This window comes from Vombatus ursinus, unplaced genomic scaffold (assembly GCF_900497805.2).
Source record: "Vombatus ursinus unplaced genomic scaffold, bare-nosed wombat genome assembly UNPS02014821.1, whole genome shotgun sequence".
Taxonomy (NCBI): domain Eukaryota; kingdom Metazoa; phylum Chordata; class Mammalia; order Diprotodontia; family Vombatidae; genus Vombatus; species Vombatus ursinus.
In genome coordinates, this window is record NW_020954599.1 from 31126016 (window position 1) to 31138350 (window position 12335).

A 12335-nucleotide genomic window follows, 5' to 3' on the forward strand; every position below is an offset into this window, starting at 1 on the left:
CACATGGTTAGTAGATCTTACCAATTACAGAATAACTATGCATGCTCCAAAGTCCGTGTGGGGACTGCATCATTAAAGTACATACTCTGTGCAGGCTCATAGTTGATGGTCATTCCTTCTGTTACAATTACCATGGTGGTCTTTTTGCAAATGCTAAGCCTGAGCACTGCAATAAGACAACCAAACATTCCATAAAATAATATGTCTCATTACTTTTGAATGAACCATAAAACCAACTTTATCAGCTCCAAGGAGAACCTGTAAGCAATTCTTCTAATTAGCTGCAACTCCCTTTTGTTTTCTGGTTTTGTTTTTTAGTGAGAATGTTGAGGTTGTTATAGTTCAATTCTTGCAGTAATATACCCACTCAGGCACAGGTAAATCAATGCTTATAGAGATAGTGTATAATCTGAATGATTCTTAGCACCCTCTGCATTCTTTTCTGCCACCCTGTCATTGCAAAAGCAGAGGGGCCTGCACATGACCGAGAGCCATTTAATATTTTTGTTTCTTGGGTGCTGTCTGCTGAGAAGTCATTACCTACTGGCCAGTCTATTGGTGATGTCATTCTCTTTCCTTAGGTAAGCCAGTCCTTGCAAAGCAATAGAGTTTGTGGCATGGACCACACTCAAAGCCTTTCCTTTATCATCAATATGATACAGTCTGTACTGTTGTTTAGTGCTGAATAGCCTTTGAGAGCTCTGGATTATCACTACATCATGAAGAGGCATTGGAGTAAAACTTGGGCCATGTGAACAATAGAACTAAAAAAATCTATTAATCCCCTTCATGTCTTTTAAAAAGAAGTCTTATAAAAACCTCTTTCCTTAAGAAGTATTATTATTGCTGTTCATTTTTCAACTTTAAATTATAGTAAGCATTCATCTTGGCTATAAGTCAAATAGGTGAAGACACATCTCACTTCCATTTTGCAGATAAAGACCCTGATTTAAAGGGATTAAACAATACTTCCAATGTTATAGAGCTAGTTAATGACTTGACAAGAATAGCACCCAGTGTTTGGAGTGAGTGCACTTGGTTTCTAAATTCCCAGATCTGTACTCAAATAGCATAACCTATGTGACCCTGAGCAAGTTACTTCCTTTCAGTGATTGTATTCCTTCATCTATAAAAAGAGGGGGTTGGACTGTTACATGCTCTTTTGCTCTCTGATTTATGTACAAATCACTCCCTGAAACTGCTTCCTCAAAAATAATCAATGACCTAATTGCCAAATATTTGCCCATCTGAGATCCCTTCCAGCCCTGACATTCTGATACTGATTCCAAGACTAAAGACCGTATTATTATATCATGCTAGCTCCATAAATAAAATTTTATTTTAAAAAAAAATTATGAGGAAAGACAGCCAGGCCTAGTGAATGGGGGAATATGACTGAGAGGAAGACTTGAGTTGAATTCAGGCCTCTGACATCTACTTTTCTCTCAGTGTCCCAGGCAACTCTGTAACCAAGTTTATAGAAATTTAGAGTTGGTGATATACATAAATGAAAGGAGGTTCCACACCTGGAGTTTCCCCACACTAATGAAATCAGAGGCCAACCCAAAATAAAAATTATCGTCATCAATTTGGAACTATGCCCAAAAGGCTATAAAACCATGCATACCCTTTGAAAAGGGCAGGGGCAAGGAGAGAACCCATTTGTAAAATATTCATAGCAGCTCTTTTTGTGGTGGCTAAGAGTTGGAAAGTGAGGGGATGCCTATCAGCTGGGGAATGGCTGAACAAGTTGTGGTATATGACTGTAATGGATTTTTTTTTGTATAAGAAATGACAAGCTGGATGATTTCAGAAAAACCTGGAAAGACTTACATGGACAAAAAGTAAAGTGAGCAGAACCAGAACATTGTACACAGTAACAGCAATTGTACAATGAACTATGAATGATTTAGCTATTCACAGCAACACAATGATCCAAGACAATCTCAAAGGACTAATGATGAAGCTTACCATATGCCTACAGAAAAAGGACTGATATTGTCTGAATCGAGTGTGGAACTTGTGACCTCGAGGCCACATGTGGCCTTCTAGGTCCTTGGGTACAGCCTTCTGAGTCCAAATTCTACAGAACAAATCCTTTTATTAGAGGGATTTGTTCTGTAAAGTTTGGATTCAGTCAAAGGGCCTCACTTGAGGACTTAGAGGGCCACATATGACCTCCAAAGCATAGGCTCCCCACCTCAGTCTGAATACTGACTGAAGCATACTATTTTTCACTTTCTTTTTTGATTTGTTTTCAAGTCTTCTTGTACAAAGTGACTAATATGGAAATGTTTTACATGATTTCACATGTATAACCTATATCACATCACCTACTGTATCAGAGAAGAGGGAGAGGAAGAAAAGAGAGATAGACTTTGGAGCTCAAAACTTAAAAAAAAAATGAATGTTAAAAATTATTTTTACATGTAATTGGAGGAAAATATTATTTAAAAAAATTATACTCATTCACAAAATATAAACTAAAGTCTTATACTTTTTGGCCTCAGAACCCCTTTACACTCTTAAAAATTATTGAGGATTCTCTCACTCTTCCCCCCAAATTTTCATTTATGTTGCTTATATCCAAGGGTTCTGGAGTCATCTTGCGAACCAATTTAAAATTTTCAGTGTGAACATTTATACCTCAGAAATCAACAAATGCTACAAATCAGGGTTTCATTTATTGTTTTGTTGTCTAGACCAGGGATAGGGAACCTGTGGCCTTGAGGCCACCTCTGGACTCTAGATTTAAGAAAGTGATGAGAAAATATTCGTAATGCAGATTAATCTTAAAAGTGTGTTGTGGGTACATTTTTTCCCCCAAGAGTTGGTTATTTTTACCAGCACACCACTGGTTATATCTGTCAGTATTTACCATATGAGAAATTAAGATGTTTTAATACTATTGGGGAAATAGTTTTTACTTCACAGACCCCCTTAAAACCACTGATGTGGGGGATAGGGACTAGACTTGTCATTATATTGGCACAGGAACTCCTGGGAAATGAAACTCTCTGCAGTTAGGTAAAGCTAGAACCATCTGAAGTGCTTTCTGGAATGTCTGCTCCATAGGTAACAAACTAGCTTTCATCTTAAACCTTTTCTTTTCTTTTCTCACTCTCCCTGTGTTCTTGCACTCATTGAGACTTGGCTCCCTCTTGATGATAGCTCTCCTAGCTACCGCTTCTAACACTTAAACTTTCATTCACAGCCCACCATTCACTGTTTACGATGGTGGGATTGGAATATTGCTTGATCCCCATTCCTATTTCCAGTCTCTCCCTCTCCCACCATCATTCAGTAACTTCTCATCTGTGGTTCATTCAATCCATATTTATCACCCAATAAAGAGTCTGGTAGCTGTTGTCTACTGACCTCCATGACACTTTCCTTCCTTCCTCAGCTTAGTTCAGTGTTTGGCTCATGGTGTTTCCCTCTTCTCCACTTGCAAGAAGCTTTTCTTGGGCCTCCTTAATCTTAATGCCTTCCCTCTGAGCCTACCCTCAATTTATCCCATTATAATATATCTTCCTACATAGTTATTTGCATGTTTTCTCTTCCACTAGATTGTGAGGGCTTGAGAGCAGGGACTGTGTTTCACCTGCCTGACACATAGTAGGAACTTAATAAAAGCTTACTGACTCAACTGATTAGGCGGATGGAGTGCTGGCCTTGGAGTCAGGAAGATTTGAGTTCAAACATTTGATGGCTATTATTGGGCAAGTCACTTAACCCCTCTGTCTCATTTTCTTCATGGGTAAGATGGGGATAAAAATAACACTGAGTTATGAGAACCAGATGAGATAATACATGTAAAGTGCTTTGTAAGTCTTAAAGATATATATATGACATAAATTATACATATAGCATATATTTGTGTGTGTATATAGCATATAGGTTATATGTATATATGTATGTACACATACATGCATATATATATATGTTGTTTCAGTTGCATCAGACTCTTTATGACCCTATGAGGTGAGATACTGGCAAAGATACTGGAGTGGTTTGCCATTTCCTTCTCATTTGCTCTTTTGATAGTTGAGAAAACTGAGGCAAACATGGTTCAGTGACTTGCCCAGTGTCACAGTTAGGTCACATTTGAACTCAGGTCTTCCTGACTCCAGGCCAATGTTCTATTCAGACACCAAAGCAAGTTTTCCTTCCTCTCCCCAAAAGAGGTGATGTACTATAGGGTTCTGAATAAAGCATGTGGGCAGACATGGCTTGTGTCAAATCTAGAAGTATTTATTTAAACATTCATTATAGTGCCGGGTACTGTGCTGCCTAGTCAGGGTTACAAAGGAAGGTAGAAAAAATACACACACACACACACACAAAACCGCAGTCCCTGCCCTCAAGGACCTCATATCATAATGAGGGAGATAAGGTATAAACAGCTAGGCATATAAAAGATATATGGAGTAGGGTTACAAAAACATTTAGAAAATTTAAAAAAAGATAACCACAGGGCAGCTAGGTGGCATAGTGGATAGAACATGGGCCCTGGATTCAGGAAGACCTGAGTTCAAATCTGGCCTCAGACTGATAACACTCACTAGCTCTGTGATTCTAGGCAAGTCACTTAACCCCGGTCTCACCAAAATAAAAATAAATAAATAAATAAATAACCACATAGCCTCTGGCCTCAGTGACCTTACATTTTAATAGAGGAGATAAGGGGCAAGCAGCTAGGTAAATAAAGATGAATATGGAGTAGAGGAAGGCCAGGATTACAAGGAACTGATGAGAAAAAAAAAAACCACATACATCGCCCCTGTATTCAATGAGCTTATATTGTAAGGCGGGAATGTTGTTTGTCCTTCATTTTTCAGAGGACCAATGATATCACAAAAGTCTAGACTCATGTGTTTGTGTGTGTGAGAGAGAACTGGATATAAGTGAGGCAGCGTTGCACAAAGTCCTCAGCCTCACTCTCTCATCTAGAGTCATCACCCAGTGGCAAGACTTAAGTCAGGCCTGACTAGGCATGGCCAGCTGGATGAAGTCGCTGACCTCAGTGTGTCTCTGATGAATGACCAAGCTCTAAGCATTCCTCAGCACTTGCTTCAGCTCCTTCATGGCCATTGGACCAAAGTGCTCTCATGCACTCATTCCGGTGGGGGAGGTCTTCACATATTTGGGGTAGACACCCCCCCCAATTTAGTGTGAGGCTAGTTGGTTACTCTCAACCTGGTTTCGCCCACCTGCCAATATGTGTGGCCGATGCACATGCTAGAGCTTCTTGGAGACACCATAAAAAATATAAAATCCACTGTAAAAATATAAAATATAAAAATAAAATACATCACATCTATTTAAATATTAAATATAAAAGATATACACAGAACAGACTAAGGCCATCTGCAAGGGAAAGACATGAGCAGAGGGGGAGGGAGGAAAGAGGAGAAAGCATCATTGAGAAAACCTAAGTGATGTTTAAAAAGAGAAAACAAAAAAAGCTGGAAATGAAACAAAAGACGGAGCGGGCGGATGGAACGTGTGTCGGAGCTGAAAGCAAACGGGCCGCCAGAGAATGCACCGTGTGTTCTGACCCCTTTCGCAGTCCGAGGCAGGGACGGGGTCAAGGTCACTGGGTCACGGGAGGCTGGGCTCCCCGCGTTCCACCCCTCCCCCCGCAGCGGCAGCGCCCGCGCGCCCTTGAACTAGACCGTCGCTCTTGAACTTGACCCCTCAACGCCCGGCGCGGGCCCCTTTCCTCCCAGAGGTTGCAAGGACCCTGACTAGCACCTGGCCCCAGCTCTGTGAAACACGCAGGGGCGGCCCGCGGGGGTGCGGCGAAGGGAATCGGTGCGGGGAAAGCAGTCCGGAAAACACACAGCCAGGGGCGGGCCCCCGAGAGCTCCTCCTTCAGCTCTCCGCCAGCAGCGCGCCGCAGCGCGCACGCTCCGTCCCGCTCCGCTTTCCACCCCTTTCCAGATCGAGCTCCACCTCCTCCTCTCTCCCCAGCCGGAAACTGGATAGCGCCGGCGCCGTCGCCGCAGCCCTCTCTCCCGCCCCCTGCGCTCTCCTCTCCCGGGGCGGAGCAGCTGCTGCGCGCGCGCATGCGCACGGGCTCGAGGCGCGCGAAGCCGGGGAGGGCTAAGGCGCCGAGGGGGCGGGGCGGAGGGCGGCTGCCCGCGAGCTCGGAGACGCCCCTGATGCGACGCGAGCAGAGGGTGGCGGCGGCGGCTACGGCCTCTTCTGCGGTGGCTCCTCCGTGGGTACCCTTCTCGCCGGGCGCTGCTGCCGTTCTCTTTCAGCCGTCCCTCGGGCTTCGGCGGTGGGTACCGCGCCCCTCGGCCTGGGGGAGGGAGGCTGTGGGCACGGGCACGGGCCTGGGCCGCGGGGGCGGGGCGGGAAGGCCGAAGGATGGAGGAGGAGGGGACTGGGAGATGCTGCTGCCTGTAGCCGGGGTCAGGGAGTGAGGGACCCGAGGGGAAGCCGCGGTCTGTCCCCGGGAGAAGGGCCCTTGCTTCGGGCTCCCTGCACCCCTCCCCACCCCGGGCGGGGGGAGCTTTCTGGGCTCCCAACGGGGTCCCGGCATTCGAAATTTGGGGAAGACATTCAGGGTGAAGCCAGAGGGGCACTGAGGTTCTTGCTTGGGGACCTCCCCTGCTCCCCATTACATCATTTGAAGACCCTTAAAAATGGTAATTGACTTAGGGTGGCCCAGCTGGAACGCGTTGTACAAAACGTCCCCCCCTCCCCCAGCAAATTCAGCCTGCAGAAGGAGGCTTCATTACCTCTCTAAAAACACTGATAGGTGGGTGGGTGGGTGGGGGAGGACTTGGCATTTGAAAAAGAAAGGAAGGGAAGAAACGTTTATTTAATAGGCACCCTCTATATGCCAAGCACGAGTGCTGAGGACCTTACAGATAAATATTACTTGATCCCACACAGCAACCCTGCGAAGTAGGTGGTATTCTTATCTTCATTTTTACAGTGGAGGAAGCTGAGGCAGGCAGAGGTTAAGTGACTTGTGGACAGAAGCCTCACAGATATTGTCTGTGGCCGGATTTGAACTCGGGCTACCCTCTTCACCTAGTTGTGCCCCCCCCCCCCAAAATCGCAGGCTGTTTAATTTGTATGGCTTTTTGCTACCTGGTGATGTAAAAGGCTTTTTCTTTTCCTTTTTTTTTTTTTCCAAATACACACAAGTGGGTATCTGGGTGGGTTAAAGGTAACTTGGTCTATATTTGGGAGGAATCTGTTTTCACCTTTTCACAGTATGCAAGATACACAGCAAGATACTTTTGGAAGAAGTAACCTAATTTTAACTCCTTCCCATGGTGATTGATGATATATGAGCTAAATCATCCTTCTATTTTGGACCTCCATGGCTAATATAAATACTAAATTGAGTCTCACTACCTTTTTTTATAGTAAATTCTCTCAATATCAGTCTGTAGATTGAATCACATGGCTGCAAATCATAGAAGTTGTTTGTCTAACTATGAACATATACATATTTAGGATTAGGGAAAATGGGAATTTTAGGAAATGTGACTACTTAACTTACTAGATAAAAGTCAGATCCTAGTTCCAGCTCATAAAACCTTAGTGTAGCATTGGAAGGAATTTTAAAGGTCATTTAGTCCAGCACCCATTTTAGGAATCCCTTCTGTACCATCATTGACAATCACCACCTCGCTCATTCTTGGCAACATATGTGGTGTAATGGATAAGTGCTGGACTTAAAAGTGAGAGAACCTGTGTTCTTATGCCCACCTGTATACTTTGTGGCATTTGGCAAGTTATGTAACAGTTTAGGGTCTCACCATTCCTCATTTATAAAACGAGGTGTGTGGATTAAATAATATCTTAGGACCCTGTTGTTAGCTCTAAATCCTATGACACTATCAGACAATCCATTCTAATTTTTAAATGATTGCTGTTCCTTATATTGAGCTGAAATCTTTTTCTCTATAACTTCTCTCTGTAATCCACAGGTTATAACTATACCTTGTTGGAACAACACAAATCTTTTCCTTTTATATGTATGCCTTCAGATATTTGAAGTCAGCTGCCATATTCTACCCTAAGCTTCTTTGCACCGGGCTGTATGCCTGTTTCTTTATGTTTTGAGTTTGTCCTTAAAATAATGCTGGTAACTGTAATGTTTCATCTGTATGCATTGGAACTGTTACCTTCCCTAGTTATAATAACAATATGTGACATAAGGTTTTACATCCATTAAATTATTTGATCCTCATACAGTGTTGTCAAGTAAGTCTTGTAAATATCCCCATTTTGGATACCTTTTTGAATACAATATGGAGTTGGGTTTTTTTTTTTAGAGTGGCAGAGGTTGGCAAGGTCTTATTGTTGAGCTTATTCCACATGAACTGTTGTTAAGCCACATTTACCCTACAGCCAGAATTAGTGCAATTAAAATTTTAACCTAAATATAATAGCTGACATCCATTATTTCATCCACTTTTATTCAGTTAGTTACACTTGAGACAAAGACCACCTTTTTTCATCTTTGTATCTGATAACTTGCAAGTCTCTTACACAGAGTACATGCTTAATAAATGTTGAATTTTAAAATGTCAATGCTGATCCCAGTTGATAAATGGTCAAAGGATATGAACAGGCAGTTCTCAGATGAAGAAATTAAAGCTATCTATAGTCATATGGAAAAATGCCCTAAATCACAATTGATTAGAGAAATACAAATTAAAACAACTCTGAGGTGCCACATCACATCTGTCGGAATGGCTAACATGACAAAACAGGAAAAAGATAAATATTGGAGAAGATGTGGAAAAATTAGAACACTAATGCATTGTTGGTGGCATTGTGAATTGATCCAGCCATTCTGGAGAGCAATTCAGAACTATGCCCAAAGGGCTATAAAACTGCATACCTTTTGATCCAGCAATACCACTACTAGGTCTGTATCCCAGAGAGATCATAAAAAAGGGAAAAGGACCCACATGTACAAAAATATTTACAGCAGCTCGTTTTGTGGTGGCTAAGAATTGGAAATTGGGGGGGATGCCCTTCCACTGGGGAAAGGCAAACAAGTTGTGGTATATGAATGTAATGGAATACTATTGTTCCATAAAAATGATGATGAACAGGGGAATTTCAGAAAAACCTAGAAAGACTTACTTGAACTTGAGTGAAATTAGCAGAACCAGGAAAACATTGTACACAGTAACAGCAACATTGTGTGTTGACTAGCTTTGATAGACTTAGCTCTTCTGAGCAATGCAATGATCTAAGACAGTTCCAAAAGACTCATGATGGAAAATTCCATCCACATCCAGAGAAAGAACTGTGGAGTCTGAATGTAGACCAAAGCATACTGTTTTCTCTCTCTCTTTTTTTTCCTCTTTCTTGTGGTTTTTTCTTTTGTTCTGATTCTTCTTTCATAACATGACTAATGTGGAAATATGTTTAATATGATTGTACATGTGTAACCTATATCAGATTGCAGGCTGTCTTGGGGAGGGGGCAGTGGAGGGAGGGGGAAAAATTTAGAGCTCAAAATCTTATAAAAGTAAATGTTGAAAACAAAAAAAAATTAAAAAAAAAATACCAATGCTGCCCCCAGAGAAAAGATGAGAAAAAGAAATTTGCTTCTTTTACAAAAGTGAGGGACTATGGGCGTGGAGCATTACATATACTGTCAGTCTCCTAATTTGTGTATGGGTTAGTTTTGTTTGATTTTTTCCTTCCTTTTCATGTTAAATGAAGTGGTTTGTTGAATGGGGAGAAGGCTATCTTTGTAAATGAAGGTGATGTTAAAATGAAGTATCAGTCATTTTTTAAAATACTGATATTTTCAAACAACTTAGATACCTTTCCTAACTTTGCATCCACAAATTTGCTCTTGAATTCTGTCACTAGACTTGCCCAAGCTTGCATAACAGTTAAGATCTAAGATGGAGTTGCATGAGGTAATCTCTAAGGCCCCTTCCAAATCTAAAATTCTAATTGTGTCAAGTATTATCAAATATTTTAAAAGTATTGTTTTTATACAATAATTAACGAGATTGCTTACAGCATTGAAGTTAATGTTGCCATGGTATTCACTGTATTCCAACAGCTTTACTTTCAGAATTTAATTTTGAAATTGAAAGAAAACCTCATCTTTTTTTTTTAACAGTAAGCTCTTTTTATCCTTTTCAACAAAAAAAAAAATAATAGTGTTTTTCTATGTTTCCTGTAAAGCTGACAACTAGTTGTTTTATAAGAGCTGATTTTAAACCATAAGATCCTCTCCTAATTCAGAATTTGGAGAGGAAGCATGATTTAGTGGAAAGAGCACTGGTTTTGAAGTTAGAGGACCTGGATTTAAATCACAGCTGTCTTACTTGTTTCTTGTATATGATCTAAATTGAGTTATTTAACCTCTTTCAACCTAAGTTCCTTCATCTTTAAAATGAGGCACTTATTTGGGCTACATCAAAGATTTCTTTAACTTTTTGTGTCATGGACTGACCCCTTTGGCAGTCTGGTGACTAATCGGATTTAAGTTTCTGAAGTATGAAACTTTATCACATTAGAAAAATTAAGTTATTTTATAACCAAATAGTAAAAAGCTCTCTTTTCTTATATAACCAATATTATGACATTCTGATGTCATGAGATTATTTTTTGGAAAAAACTTTTAATTAATTTTAAAATATTAATTTGTTAGTCATTTCTAGGAAGATTTGGGGAGAAGGTAGAGAGGAGGGTATTATGAAACTAAATAATTTCCAGATGCTTTGAAATCACAGTCTAAGTTGGAGTCTCCAGCTTTTTGTAGGGAGAAAGCTATTCAATGTAGTGAAAGATTGTAGTGTGCTGAGTTAAGTTCTGTACTGAAGGGAAGAGGGTAGATACTTCAGTGAACAAATTCTGCCAGCATGCCCCTGAGGTGGACATATTAAGCTTTCTGGCTTTGGCCTCCATTGCCCTTCTCAACAGAAATACTAGGTTTAGCGGTATAGCCTCATTCCCACCCAATTCAGGTTGCTGTGGTCAAAGGCTATGATTTGTGGAATCAGCTAATACTGAATTAGTTGGGGATCTATGACATAAATCATTAGTGCACTTGCATAGCCCTTTTGCAATAATAGTTGGTCAACTTAGTTTAGGATGTCAGTGAGACAAATTTAAGATGGGAAGCAGAGAAAATTTTTTGGTCCAGTAAGCCACAGCACAGTTGTATTACGATTCCTAGCAAAAGGACAGGTTTTTTTTTTCTGTGTAAAGTCTACTTTCCCTACCTTCTACTCTATAATGACCTGGAAATTCTCATTGTAAAGTGAATCAGAATTTCCCATAAGAACAGTATTTGTGACTAGACTCATCCCTGAGTCATAAACATAAATATTACATAAAAGCAAAGATACAACTGTAAACCCCCAGAAAGTAATAAATTTATTTTCCTGGTCCTGTAAAATATGGATCATTAAAGTTATACTTTTAATGATTATATAGAAATTCTGTAGGTATGGTTATGGTTTAAATAGCATGTATAAAAATACTAATGTATCATAAATTGTCTTTATAACCAATATAGTAGCTATAACAAAAATAAAACATCCATTACTTCATCACTTTGGGCACTTTATAAACCTTTCCACATGTTAGTAGATGATCTTCACCAGTTGCTTTGACCACAGAACAGTAGTTGAACCACACTACGGGTTGATGAGCCTGTCTAAACTTTGATACACTGCCTCAGGAATCAGACAAGTATTCTGTGGGTAATGAGATGAGTACAATCTTTTGTCTTGGTGATGGTCCAGCCAGTCATTTGCTATAGGATATGCCAAAGCTTGTGCTTTGCCATCATAGCCTTAGAGAACCTTGATGAGGTGTGCTAGTAGGACTTCAGTGGAAGAAGTATAATTAAAACTGTTTAATTGTTATTTTGTTTGCTGCCTAAAATTTTAGGAAGACTTCGGAGTTTTAAATGACTCAAGTTTCTTTCTTTCTTGCTCTTTTTCTTTTTTTTTCTTTTTTTTTTCTTTTTGGTTGCTTTTTTGGTGAGGCAATGGAGGTTAAGTGACTTGCCCAAGGTCACACAGCTAGTAAGTGTCAAGTGTCTGAGGTTGGATTTAAACTCAGGTTCTCCTGACTCCAAGACCAGAGCTGTATCCACTGCGCCACCTAGCTGCCCCTCAAGTTTCTTTATAAGGCTATCCAGAGAAATTTGATTTGGTATCATTTTTCTTCATAAATCTCCTTGTAGCAAATAGAGGCCTTCTAAATTATTTCATTAGTTCATTCATTATCATTGTTTTAAAAAAAGGAAAAACCATTATGTCATACAAATTAATTTAAGAGGAGAATGACTACTATTAAGAAAATTTTGTGCAGTT

The 12335-nt window shown here is 40.5% G+C and overlaps 1 protein-coding gene across 1 annotated transcript in view; it reads left to right on the forward strand.

The window, feature by feature from the left end:
- The first annotated feature begins 6181 nt into the window (after positions 1 to 6181).
- Positions 6182 to 12335, forward strand: part of CFAP97 (cilia and flagella associated protein 97) — a 31820-nt gene continuing 25666 nt past the window's right edge. Inside the window, exon 1 of the mRNA XM_027837311.1 lies at positions 6182 to 6289. The gene's annotated coding sequence lies outside the window, so the exon portion shown is untranslated. The remainder of the gene's footprint in view (positions 6290 to 12335) is intronic.